We start from the raw sequence: 12733 nt of genomic DNA on the forward strand, positions 1-12733 counted from the left end.
GACCTTCTTGTGGTGCGACTCTCGATCTGTGGGACCGAACCGGGCTTTCCCTCGGCGTGCATTTGTCTGTGGGTTAAGAGAGACCCCACCTGTGACCTGTTATTCTATAGACGAGGGTGTGGGTGGCAGGACCTGCCTGACCACATATCTGTGACTTTGGGTTGATGGCGAAGTCACCATGGGTACGTCCGACAGCAATGACACAAGTTAGTTGGAACTCTGAAAAATAATATGGCAGTCACTGGTATCATTTTTATAGAAATTCTCAACATTGTGTGTACAGTTGTTTTAGCGCACATCGATATTGTCTTTTCTGATATTGACATAGGTATGCATTCTTAAAGCATGGCCTACATCGACATTGCTTTTACTGGTAACAACATTGTCATTCGTACATTGATTATGGCTTACATGCACATTGATACTGCCTGCATCGTCGCTGATGTGCAGGCATAGATTATGGCTTACATTGACATTGATACTGCCTGCATCGTCGCTGATGTGCAGGCATAGATTATGGCTTACATTGACATTGATACTGCCCGCATCGTCGCTGATGTGCAGGCATAGATTATGAAATACATTGACATTGATACTGCCCGCATCGTCGCTGATGTGCAGGCATAGATTATGAAATACATTGACATTGATACTGCCCGCATCGTCGCTGATGTGCAGGCATAGATTATGAAATACATTGACATTGATACTGCCCGCATCGTCGCTGATGTGCAGGCATAGATTATGAAATACATTGACATTGATACTGCCCGCATCGTCGCTGATGTGCAGGCATAGATTATGAAATACATTGACATTGATACTGCCCGCATCGTCGCTGATGTGCAGGCATAGATTATGAAATACATTGACATTGATACTGCCCGCATCGTCGCTGATGTGCAGGTATAGATTATGAAATACATTGACATTGATACTGCCCGCATCGTCGCTGATGTGCAGGTATAGATTATGAAATACATTGACATTGATACTGCCCGCGTCGTCGCTGATGTGCAGGCATAGATTATGAAATACATTGACATTGATACTGCCCGCGTCGTCGCTGATGTGCAGGCATAGATTATGAAATACATTGACATTGATACTGCCCGCGTCGTCGCTGATGTGCAGGCATAGATTATGAAATACATTGACATTGATACTGCCCGCATCGTCTCTGATGTGCAGGCATAGATTATGAAATACATTGACATTGATACTGCCCGCATCGTCTCGCTCATGTGCAGGCATAGATTATGAAATACATTGACATTGATACTGCCCGCATCGTCGCTGATGTGCAGGCATAGATTATGAAATACATTGACATTGATACTGCCCGCATCGTCGCTGATGTGCAGGCATAGATTATGAAATACATTGACATTGATACTGCCCGCGTCGTCGCTGATGTGCAGGCATAGATTATGAAATACATTGACATTGATACTGCCCGCATCGTCGCTGATGTGCAGGCATAGATTATGAAATACATTGACATTGATACTGCCTGCATCGTCGCTGATGTGCAGGCATAGATTATGAAATACATTGACATTGATACTGCCCGCATCGTCGCTGATGTGCAGGCATAGATTATGAAATACATTGACATTGATACTGCCCGCATCGTCGCTGATGTGCAGGCATAGATTATGAAATACATTGACATTGATACTGCCCGCATCGTCGCTGATGTGCAGGCATAGATTATGAAATACATTGACATTGATACTGCCCGCATCGTCGCTGATGTGCAGGCATAGATTATGAAATACATTGACATTGATACTGCCCGCATCGTCGCTGATGTGCAGGCATAGATTATGAAATACATTGACATTGATACTGCCCGCATCGTCGCTGATGTGCGGGCATAGATTATGAAATACATTGACATTGATACTGCCCGCATCGTCGCTGATGTGCGGGCATAGATTATGAAATACATTGACATTGATACTGCCCGCATCGTCGCTGATGTGTGGGCATAGATTATGAAATACATTGACATTGATACTGCCCGCATCGTCGCTGATGTGCAGGCATAGATTATGAAATACATTGACATTGATACTGCCCGCGTCGTCTCGCTGATGTGCAGGCATAGATTATGAAATACATTGACATTGATACTGCCCGCGTCGTCGCTGATGTGCAGGCATAGATTATGAAATACATTGACATTGATACTGCCCGCGTCGTCGCTGATGTGCAGGCATAGATTATGAAATACATTGACATTGATACTGCCCGCGTCGTCGCTGATGTGCAGGCATAGATTATGAAATACATTGACATTGATACTGCCCGCGTCGTCGCTGATGTGCAGGCATAGATTATGAAATACATTGACATTGATACTGCCCGCATCGTCGCTGATGTGCAGGCATAGATTATGAAATACATTGACATTGATACTGCCCGCATCGTCGCTGATGTGCAGGCATAGATTATGAAATACATTGACATTGATACTGCCCGCATCGTCGCTGATGTGCAGGCATAGATTATGAAATACATTGACATTGATACTGCCCGCATCGTCGCTGATGTGCAGGCATAGATTATGAAATACATTGACATTGATACTGCCCGCATCGTCGCTGATGTGCAGGCATAGATTATGAAATACATTGACATTGATACTGCCCGCATCGTCGCTGATGTGCAGGCATAGATTATGAAATACATTGACATTGATACTGCCCGCATCGTTGCTGATGTGCGGGCATAGATTATGAAATACATTGACATTGATACTGCCCGCATCGTCGCTGATGTGCGGGCATAGATTATGAAATACATTGAAATTGATACTGCCCGCATCGTCGCTGATGTGCGGGCATAGATTATGAAATACATTGACATTGATACTGCCCGCATCGTCGCTGATGTGCGGGCATAGATTATGAAATACATTGACATTGATACTGCCCGCATCGTCGCTGATGTGCGGGCATAGATTATGAAATACATTGACATTGATACTGCCCGCATCGTCGCTGATGTGCGGGCATAGATTATGAAATACATGGACATTGATACTTCCCGCATCGTCGCTGATGTGCAGGCATAGATTATGAAATACATTGACATTGATACTGCCCGCATCGTCGCTGATGTGCAGGCATAGATTATGAAATACATTGACATTGATACTGCCCGCATCGTCGCTGATGTGCAGGCATAGATTATGAAATACATTGACATTGATACTGCCCGCATCGTCGCTGATGTGCAGGCATAGATTATGAAATACATTGACATTGATACTGCCCGCATCGTCGCTGATGTGCAGGCATAGATTATGAAATACATTGACATTGATACTGCCCGCATCGTCGCTGATGTGCAGGCATAGATTATGAAATACATTGACATTGATACTGCCCGCATCGTCGCTGATGTGCAGGCATAGATTATGAAATACATTGACATTGATACTGCCCGCGTCGTCGCTGATGTGCAGGCATAGATTATGAAATACATTGACATTGATACTGCCCGCGTCGTCGCTGATGTGCAGGCATAGATTATGAAATACATTGACATTGATACTGCCCGCGTCGTCGCTGATGTGCAGGCATAGATTATGAAATACATTGACATTGATACTGCCCGCATCGTCGCTGATGTGCGGGCATAGATTATGAAATACATTGACATTGATACTGCCCGCATCGTCGCTGATGTGCGGGCATAGATTATGAAATACATTGACATTGATACTGCCCGCATCGTCGCTGATGTGCGGGCATAGATTATGGCTTACGTTGACATTGATACTGCCTGCATCGTCGCTGATGTGCAGGCATAGATTATGAAATACATTGACATTGATACTGCCTGCATCGTCGCTGATGTGCAGGCATAGATTATGAAATACATTCACATTGATACTGCCTGCATCGTCGCTGATGTGCAGGCATAGATTATGAAATACATTGACATTGATACTGCCTGCATCGTCGCTGATGTGCAGGCATAGATTATGAAATACATTGACATTGATACTGCCCGCATCGTCGCTGATGTGCAGGCATAGATTATGAAATACATTGACATTGATACTGCCCGCGTCGTCGCTGATGTGCAGGCATAGATTATGAAATACATTGACATTGATACTGCCCGCGTCGTCGCTGATGTGCAGGCATAGATTATGAAATACATTGACATTGATACTGCCCGCATCGTCGCTGATGTGCAGGCATAGATTATGAAATACATTGACATTGATACTGCCCGCATCGTCTCGCTCATGTGCAGGCATAGATTATGAAATACATTGACATTGATACTGCCCGCATCGTCGCTGATGTGCAGGCATAGATTATGAAATACATTGACATTGATACTGCCCGCATCGTCGCTGATGTGCAGGCATAGATTATGAAATACATTGACATTGATACTGCCCGCGTCGTCGCTGATGTGCAGGCATAGATTATGAAATACATTGACATTGATACTGCCCGCATCGTCGCTGATGTGCAGGCATAGATTATGAAATACATTGACATTGATACTGCCCGCATCGTCGCTGATGTGCAGGCATAGATTATGAAATACATTGACATTGATACTGCCCGCATCGTCGCTGATGTGCAGGCATAGATTATGAAATACATTGACATTGATACTGCCCGCATCGTCGCTGATGTGCAGGCATAGATTATGAAATACATTGACATTGATACTGCCCGCATCGTCGCTGATGTGCGGGCATAGATTATGAAATACATTGACATTGATACTGCCCGCATCGTCGCTGATGTGCGGGCATAGATTATGAAATACATTGACATTGATACTGCCCGCATCGTCGCTGATGTGCGGGCATAGATTATGAAATACATTGACATTGATACTGCCCGCATCGTCGCTGATGTGCAGGCATAGATTATGAAATACATTGACATTGATACTGCCCGCGTCGTCTCGCTCATGTGCAGGCATAGATTATGAAATACATTGACATTGATACTGCCCGCGTCGTCGCTGATGTGCAGGCATAGATTATGAAATACATTGACATTGATACTGCCCGCGTCGTCGCTGATGTGCAGGCATAGATTATGAAATACATTGACATTGATACTGCCCGCGTCGTCGCTGATGTGCAGGCATAGATTATGAAATACATTGACATTGATACTGCCCGCGTCGTCGCTGATGTGCAGGCATAGATTATGAAATACATTGACATTGATACTGCCCGCGTCGTCGCTGATGTGCAGGCATAGATTATGAAATACATTGACATTGATACTGCCCGCATCGTCGCTGATGTGCAGGCATAGATTATGAAATACATTGACATTGATACTGCCCGCATCGTCGCTGATGTGCAGGCATAGATTATGAAATACATTGACATTGATACTGCCCGCATCGTCGCTGATGTGCGGGCATAGATTATGAAATACATTGACATTGATACTGCCCGCATCGTCGCTGATGTGCGGGCATAGATTATGAAATACATTGACATTGATACTGCCCGCATCGTCGCTGATGTGCGGGAATAGATTATGAAATACATTGACATTGATACTGCCCGCATCGTCGCTGATGTGCGGGCATAGATTATGAAATACATTGACATTGATACTGCCCGCATCGTCGCTGATGTGCGGGCATAGATTATGAAATACATTGACATTGATACTGCCCGCATCGTCGCTGATGTGCGGGCATAGATTATGAAATACATTGACATTGATACTGCCCGCATCGTCGCTGATGTGCGGGCATAGATTATGAAATACATGGACATTGATACTTCCCGCATCGTCGCTGATGTGCAGGCATAGATTATGAAATACATGGACATTGATACTGCCCGCATCGTCGCTGATGTGCAGGCATAGATTATGAAATACATTGACATTGATACTGCCCGCATCGTCGCTGATGTGCAGGCATAGATTATGAAATACATTGACATTGATACTGCCCGCATCGTCGCTGATGTGCAGGCATAGATTATGAAATACATTGACATTGATACTGCCCGCATCGTCGCTGATGTGCAGGCATAGATTATGAAATACATTGACATTGATACTGCCCGCATCGTCGCTGATGTGCAGGCATAGATTATGAAATACATTGACATTGATACTGCCTGCGTCGTCGCTGATGTGCAGGCATAGATTATGAAATACATTGACATTGATACTGCCCGCGTCGTCGCTGATGTGCAGGCATAGATTATGAAATACATTGACATTGATACTGCCCGCATCGTCGCTGATGTGCAGGCATAGATTATGAAATACATTGACATTGATACTGCCCGCATCGTCGCTGATGTGCAGGCATAGATTATGAAATACATTGACATTGATACTGCCCGCATCGTCGCTGATGTGCGGGCATAGATTATGGCTTACGTTGACATTGATACTGCCCGCATCGTCGCTGATGTGCAGGCATAGATTATGGCTTACGTTGACATTGATACTGCCTGCATCGTCGCTGATGTGCAGGCATAGATTATGAAATACATTGACATTGATACTGCCCGCATCGTCGCTGATGTGCAGGCATAGATTATGAAATACATTCACATTGATACTGCCTGCATCGTCGCTGATGTGCAGGCATAGATTATGAAATACATTGACATTGATACTGCCCGCATCGTCGCTGATGTGCAGGCATAGATTATGGCATACATTGACATTGATACTGCCCGCATCGTCGCTGATGTGCAGGCATAGATTATGAAATACATTGACATTGATACTGCCCGCATCGTCGCTGATGTGCAGGCATAGATTATGAAATACATTGACATTGATACTGCCCGCATCGTCGCTGATGTGCAGGCATAGATTATGAAATACATTGACATTGATACTGCCCGCATCGTCGCTGATGTGCAGGCATAGATTATGAAATACATTGACATTGATACTGCCCGCATCGTCGCTGATGTGCAGGCATAGATTATGAAATACATTGACATTGATACTGCCCGCATCGTCGCTGATGTGCAGGCATAGATTATGAAATACATTGACATTGATACTGCCCGCATCGTCGCTGATGTGCAGGCATAGATTATGAAATACATTGACATTGATACTGCCCGCATCGTCGCTGATGTGCGGGCATAGATTATGAAATACATTGACATTGATACTGCCCGCATCGTCGCTGATGTGCGGGCATAGATTATGAAATACATTGACATTGATACTGCCCGCATCGTCGCTGATGTGCGGGCATAGATTATGAAATACATTGACATTGATACTGCCCGCATCGTCGCTGATGTGCAGGCATAGATTATGAAATACATTGACATTGATACTGCCCGCGTCGTCTCGCTCATGTGCAGGCATAGATTATGAAATACATTGACATTGATACTGCCCGCGTCGTCGCTGATGTGCAGGCATAGATTATGAAATACATTGACATTGATACTGCCCGCGTCGTCGCTGATGTGCAGGCATAGATTATGAAATACATTGACATTGATACTGCCCGCGTCGTCGCTGATGTGCAGGCATAGATTATGAAATACATTGACATTGATACTGCCCGCGTCGTCGCTGATGTGCAGGCATAGATTATGAAATACATTGACATTGATACTGCCCGCATCGTCGCTGATGTGCAGGCATAGATTATGAAATACATTGACATTGATACTGCCCGCATCGTCGCTGATGTGCAGGCATAGATTATGAAATACATTGACATTGATACTGCCCGCATCGTCGCTGATGTGCGGGCATAGATTATGAAATACATTGACATTGATACTGCCCGCATCGTCGCTGATGTGCGGGCATAGATTATGAAATACATTGACATTGATACTGCCCGCATCGTCGCTGATGTGCGGGAATAGATTATGAAATACATTGACATTGATACTGCCCGCATCGTCGCTGATGTGCGGGCATAGATTATGAAATACATTGACATTGATACTGCCCGCATCGTCGCTGATGTGCGGGCATAGATTATGAAATACATTGACATTGATACTGCCCGCATCGTCGCTGATGTGCGGGCATAGATTATGAAATACATTGACATTGATACTGCCCGCATCGTCGCTGATGTGCGGGCATAGATTATGAAATACATGGACATTGATTCTTCCCGCATCGTCGCTGATGTGCAGGCATAGATTATGAAATACATTGACATTGATACTGCCCGCATCGTCGCTGATGTGCAGGCATAGATTATGAAATACATTGACATTGATACTGCCCGCATCGTCGCTGATGTGCAGGCATAGATTATGAAATACATTGACATTGATACTGCCCGCATCGTCGCTGATGTGCAGGCATAGATTATGAAATACATTGACATTGATACTGCCCGCATCGTCGCTGATGTGCAGGCATAGATTATGAAATACATTGACATTGATACTGCCCGCATCGTCGCTGATGTGCAGGCATAGATTATGAAATACATTGACATTGATACTGCCCGCGTCGTCGCTGATGTGCAGGCATAGATTATGAAATACATTGACATTGATACTGCCCGCGTCGTCGCTGATGTGCAGGCATAGATTATGAAATACATTGACATTGATACTGCCCGCATCGTCGCTGATGTGCAGGCATAGATTATGAAATACATTGACATTGATACTGCCCGCATCGTCGCTGATGTGCAGGCATAGATTATGAAATACATTGACATTGATACTGCCCGCATCGTCGCTGATGTGCGGGCATAGATTATGGCTTACGTTGACATTGATACTGCCCGCATCGTCGCTGATGTGCAGGCATAGATTATGGCTTACGTTGACATTGATACTGCCTGCATCGTCGCTGATGTGCAGGCATAGATTATGAAATACATTGACATTGATACTGCCCGCATCGTCGCTGATGTGCAGGCATAGATTATGAAATACATTCACATTGATACTGCCTGCATCGTCGCTGATGTGCAGGCATAGATTATGAAATACATTGACATTGATACTGCCCGCATCGTCGCTGATGTGCAGGCATAGATTATGAAATACATTGACATTGATACTGCCCGCATCGTCGCTGATGTGCAGGCATAGATTATGAAATACATTGACATTGATACTGCCCGCATCGTCTCTGATGTGCAGGCATAGATTATGAAATACATTGACATTGATACTGCCTGCATCGTCGCTGATGTGCGGGCATAGATTATGGCTTACGTTGACATTGATACTGCCTGCATCGTCGCTGATGTGCAGGCATAGATTATGAAATACATTGACATTGATACTGCCCGCATCGTCTCTGATGTGCAGGCATAGATTATGAAATACATTCACATTGATACTGCCTGCATCGTCGCTGATGTGCAGGCATAGATTATGAAATACATTGACATTGATACTGCCCGCATCGTCGCTGATGTGCAGGCATAGATTATGAAATACATTGACATTGATACTGCCCGCATCGTCGCTGATGTGCAGGCATAGATTATGAAATACATTGACATTGATACTGCCCGCATCGTCGCTGATGTGCAGGCATAGATTATGAAATACATTCACATTGATACTGCCTGCATCGTCGCTGATGTGCTGGCATGGATTATGAAATACATTGACATTGATACTGCCCGCATCGTCGCTGATGTGCAGGCATAGATTATGGCTTACGTTGACATTGATACTGCCTGCATCGTCGCTGATGTGCAGGCATAGATTATGAAATACATTGACATTGATACTGCCCGCATCGTCGCTGATGTGCAGGCATAGATTATGAAATACATTGACATTGATACTGCCCGCATCGTCGCTGATGTGCAGGCATAGATTATGAAATACATTGACATTGATACTGCCCGCATCGTCACTGATGTGCAGGCATAGATTATGAAATACATTGACATTGATACTGCCCGCATCGTCGCTGATGTGCAGGCATAGATTATGAAATACATTGACATTGATACTGCCCGCATCGTCGCTGATGTGCAGGCATAGATTATGAAATACATTGACATTGATACTGCCCGCATCGTCGCTGATGTGCAGGCATAGATTATGAAATACATTGACATTGATACTGCCCGCATCGTCGCTGATGTGCAGGCATAGATTATGAAATACATTGACATTGCATTTATGAGCATTGACTTGCGGGTGCTGGTTATGCCCTATGTTGACATGGCATTCATTGGTTTTTCCGTTGTTGGGCCTGCAGATATCATGGTATCCATTGACATCGTATTTACCTATTCCGACACTCGCCCCCACTCCCCTCTAGTTGATTCTTCTCGTATGTCATGATAGTTATATTACTCGAAAGTGTGTGTGTGTCTGTTACATTTCCCATAGCTATGTGAATACTACCTAATTTGAGGACTGCTTTTTTACTCAAGGAAACCCCCACTGAAAACTGGCATCAGTGATGTGAATAGTTTGAACACCCATAGGGGGATCCACAAAAAGATACAATGCAAACCAGACGTGCTCCGGGGCACCTCCCTCATGCCGGATTGCAGATGATGCAGTTCTTTGATGGCACGAGCTAATGTCCCATTGTCCATGTCATTTTTCAGAATAAATGTACAACAGGAAGCACCAATCTTGGCACACAACCCCACCCTCCATCACTATCATAAAGTCTAACACATACTGATGTTGCATTACCATAAGGTGGATGGCTCTCAGTTCTTCCTTGATAGCTTTTAGGCCGAGGCCTGTATCGTTAATCATCTTAAGCAACTCCGACCTGGTTAGTTACAACCAGTGGGCGTTTGCCTTTGTTTGCATGGTGAAGAAGGGTATTGTCCCTCCGACATTTACTTGATTCTCTGTGAACAGTCTAAATTCCCCTAGAATGTCCTTCTACTGAGCCCAGCCAAAATAATCAGCAGTTGTTCTCCTTTAAACCGGATGCAACAGAGTTGTTTTCTTCTGTAACAGATGTGGAGACAACTCGCAGATCTTCTCCAGGGATGACCAGTGTTGGGATGTGTATGGCCACGAGGGTGCAGAGGCCCTGCCATCTGGGGGCGAGCTGGGTGTAGGCAAGGTTGCCACATTGCCAGTAGAAATCCATCTACATGGAGGTTCCCCATAGACATACGTAGACGTCTGCTTGGTAATAATGCTGTTTCTGCATTCATTTTTAGTGTTTTGTGGAATATTGGTAGCTTAATGTTTCACACAAGTAGTGCCTACACTAATAGTCAATCTGTTGATAAGTAGAGGGGTATGAAGTTCTAAGTGGAGTCAGAATAAATAATCGCTTGTTTCAAATGTTGATGTATTGACTCTTTACATCTGCACTGGTTGGCCAGTGGCTTCCTTGAAAAGATTGGTTGTGCACGGTTTGTTAAAGATGCCAAAACCAGGCAGGGGTTGTCCGAACCCCAGGCAGAGTTGTTAACACCGACCCCAGGGAGGGTTTGCACAGACCCCAAGCAGCATTTGCACTGACCCCAGAGAGGGTTTGCACGGACTTGCACTGACCCCTGGCAGGGTTTGCACAGACGCCGGACAGGGTTAGCATGGATTCATGCAGGGTTTGAGCAGACTTCAGGCAGGGTTTCCATGGGCCTTAGCCAGGGCCCCACGTGGAGGTGAGGCAGGGCTCAAGTCTAGACCCACAAGGCCTCTGATGGCCACCAGGTAAAGCCCATGTGAATACCTGGTATAGCACGCATTGAGACCAAGCATTGCTGTCCTGGAGAAGACATGATGTTCTACTGAAGATTAAGTGAAGCTCCACAAGAGACTTTTTTCTTGACTGTTGGCAGTTGTGACCAACATTTTTAGAGTTGTAATGTATATGTTCAGTTTGTAAGAGCTGCACAGGTCTACTAGAAGCGCTTTGGCGTTGTTGTGGACTAAGCCTTCGGTGCTAAAAACCTGATTTACTCCAACGTGTCTCGCAAGTTAAACACCATACATTGGCAATGGTAGACTGTTTTTATTGCTTCAATCTTATTTATTTATTTTAAGTTTTGTATAGCGCAAACATGACCCAAGCGGGTATCAGAGCGCTTTACATGAGGTTTGAGGAGAATACAGGTCGATAGTAGTGGGAGAAAATGAAGGCATTTAAGGCAATATACATCAGAAGCAACAGTGACATGAGGACGGGCGAAACTGGACAGAGGCGAGGTAGCAGTTATGAAAAGTTACATTAGGAACAGCAATAATAACACAGTAGCGGGTGATACAGGGCCGTAGCAGAGGCCAGTTGGTAACACTTTCCGCTAAAACAGGCAGGGCGGCAAGGGTGAGAAGCTACTAGTTCAGTGTATTTTTAACAAGAGATTGGGTGGCAGAGATAGACACCGCACTATCTACCAGTATTACAAATTACTTATTTCAAGCTACTGTATAAACTATTGCCCACCTCCTAAAACCAGCCACCTATCTTGGTTTTCTATGATACACACTTTCTAACACACATTTTGAGAGGCAATGTTCAAAACACAATTTCTGGCTGAAAATGCCATACAATTTAAGAGTAGGGAAGACAGGAGTGATGGACGTTCATGCAGATTTTGGAGATCATAAATGCCTTATTTCTTTCAGTGCATCCACAGCCAACGCGTTTCGCCCAACACAGGCTTCTTCAAGGCTTTTTTCTTTTTTCACATTAGAAAGTTGGACCTCCGTTGTAAAATCCCTCAGGATAATCCCTTCTGCTTTAAATATAACGTTTGGTGAAATCTAGGCCACCGAAGCGTTCTGCACATGGAATTCAAATTTCTA

General features: G+C 44.6%; 1 protein-coding gene across 2 annotated transcripts in view; it reads left to right on the forward strand.

Annotated features, from left to right (window-relative positions):
* LOC144780842 (fibrous sheath-interacting protein 1-like) overlaps positions 1–12733 on the forward strand; it is a 746598-nt gene that overhangs the window by 24445 nt on the left and 709420 nt on the right. The gene's annotated exons all lie outside the window — the stretch shown is intronic.

Source organism: Lissotriton helveticus, chromosome 9, assembly GCF_964261635.1.
Source record: "Lissotriton helveticus chromosome 9, aLisHel1.1, whole genome shotgun sequence".
Lineage (NCBI taxonomy): Eukaryota > Metazoa > Chordata > Amphibia > Caudata > Salamandridae > Lissotriton > Lissotriton helveticus.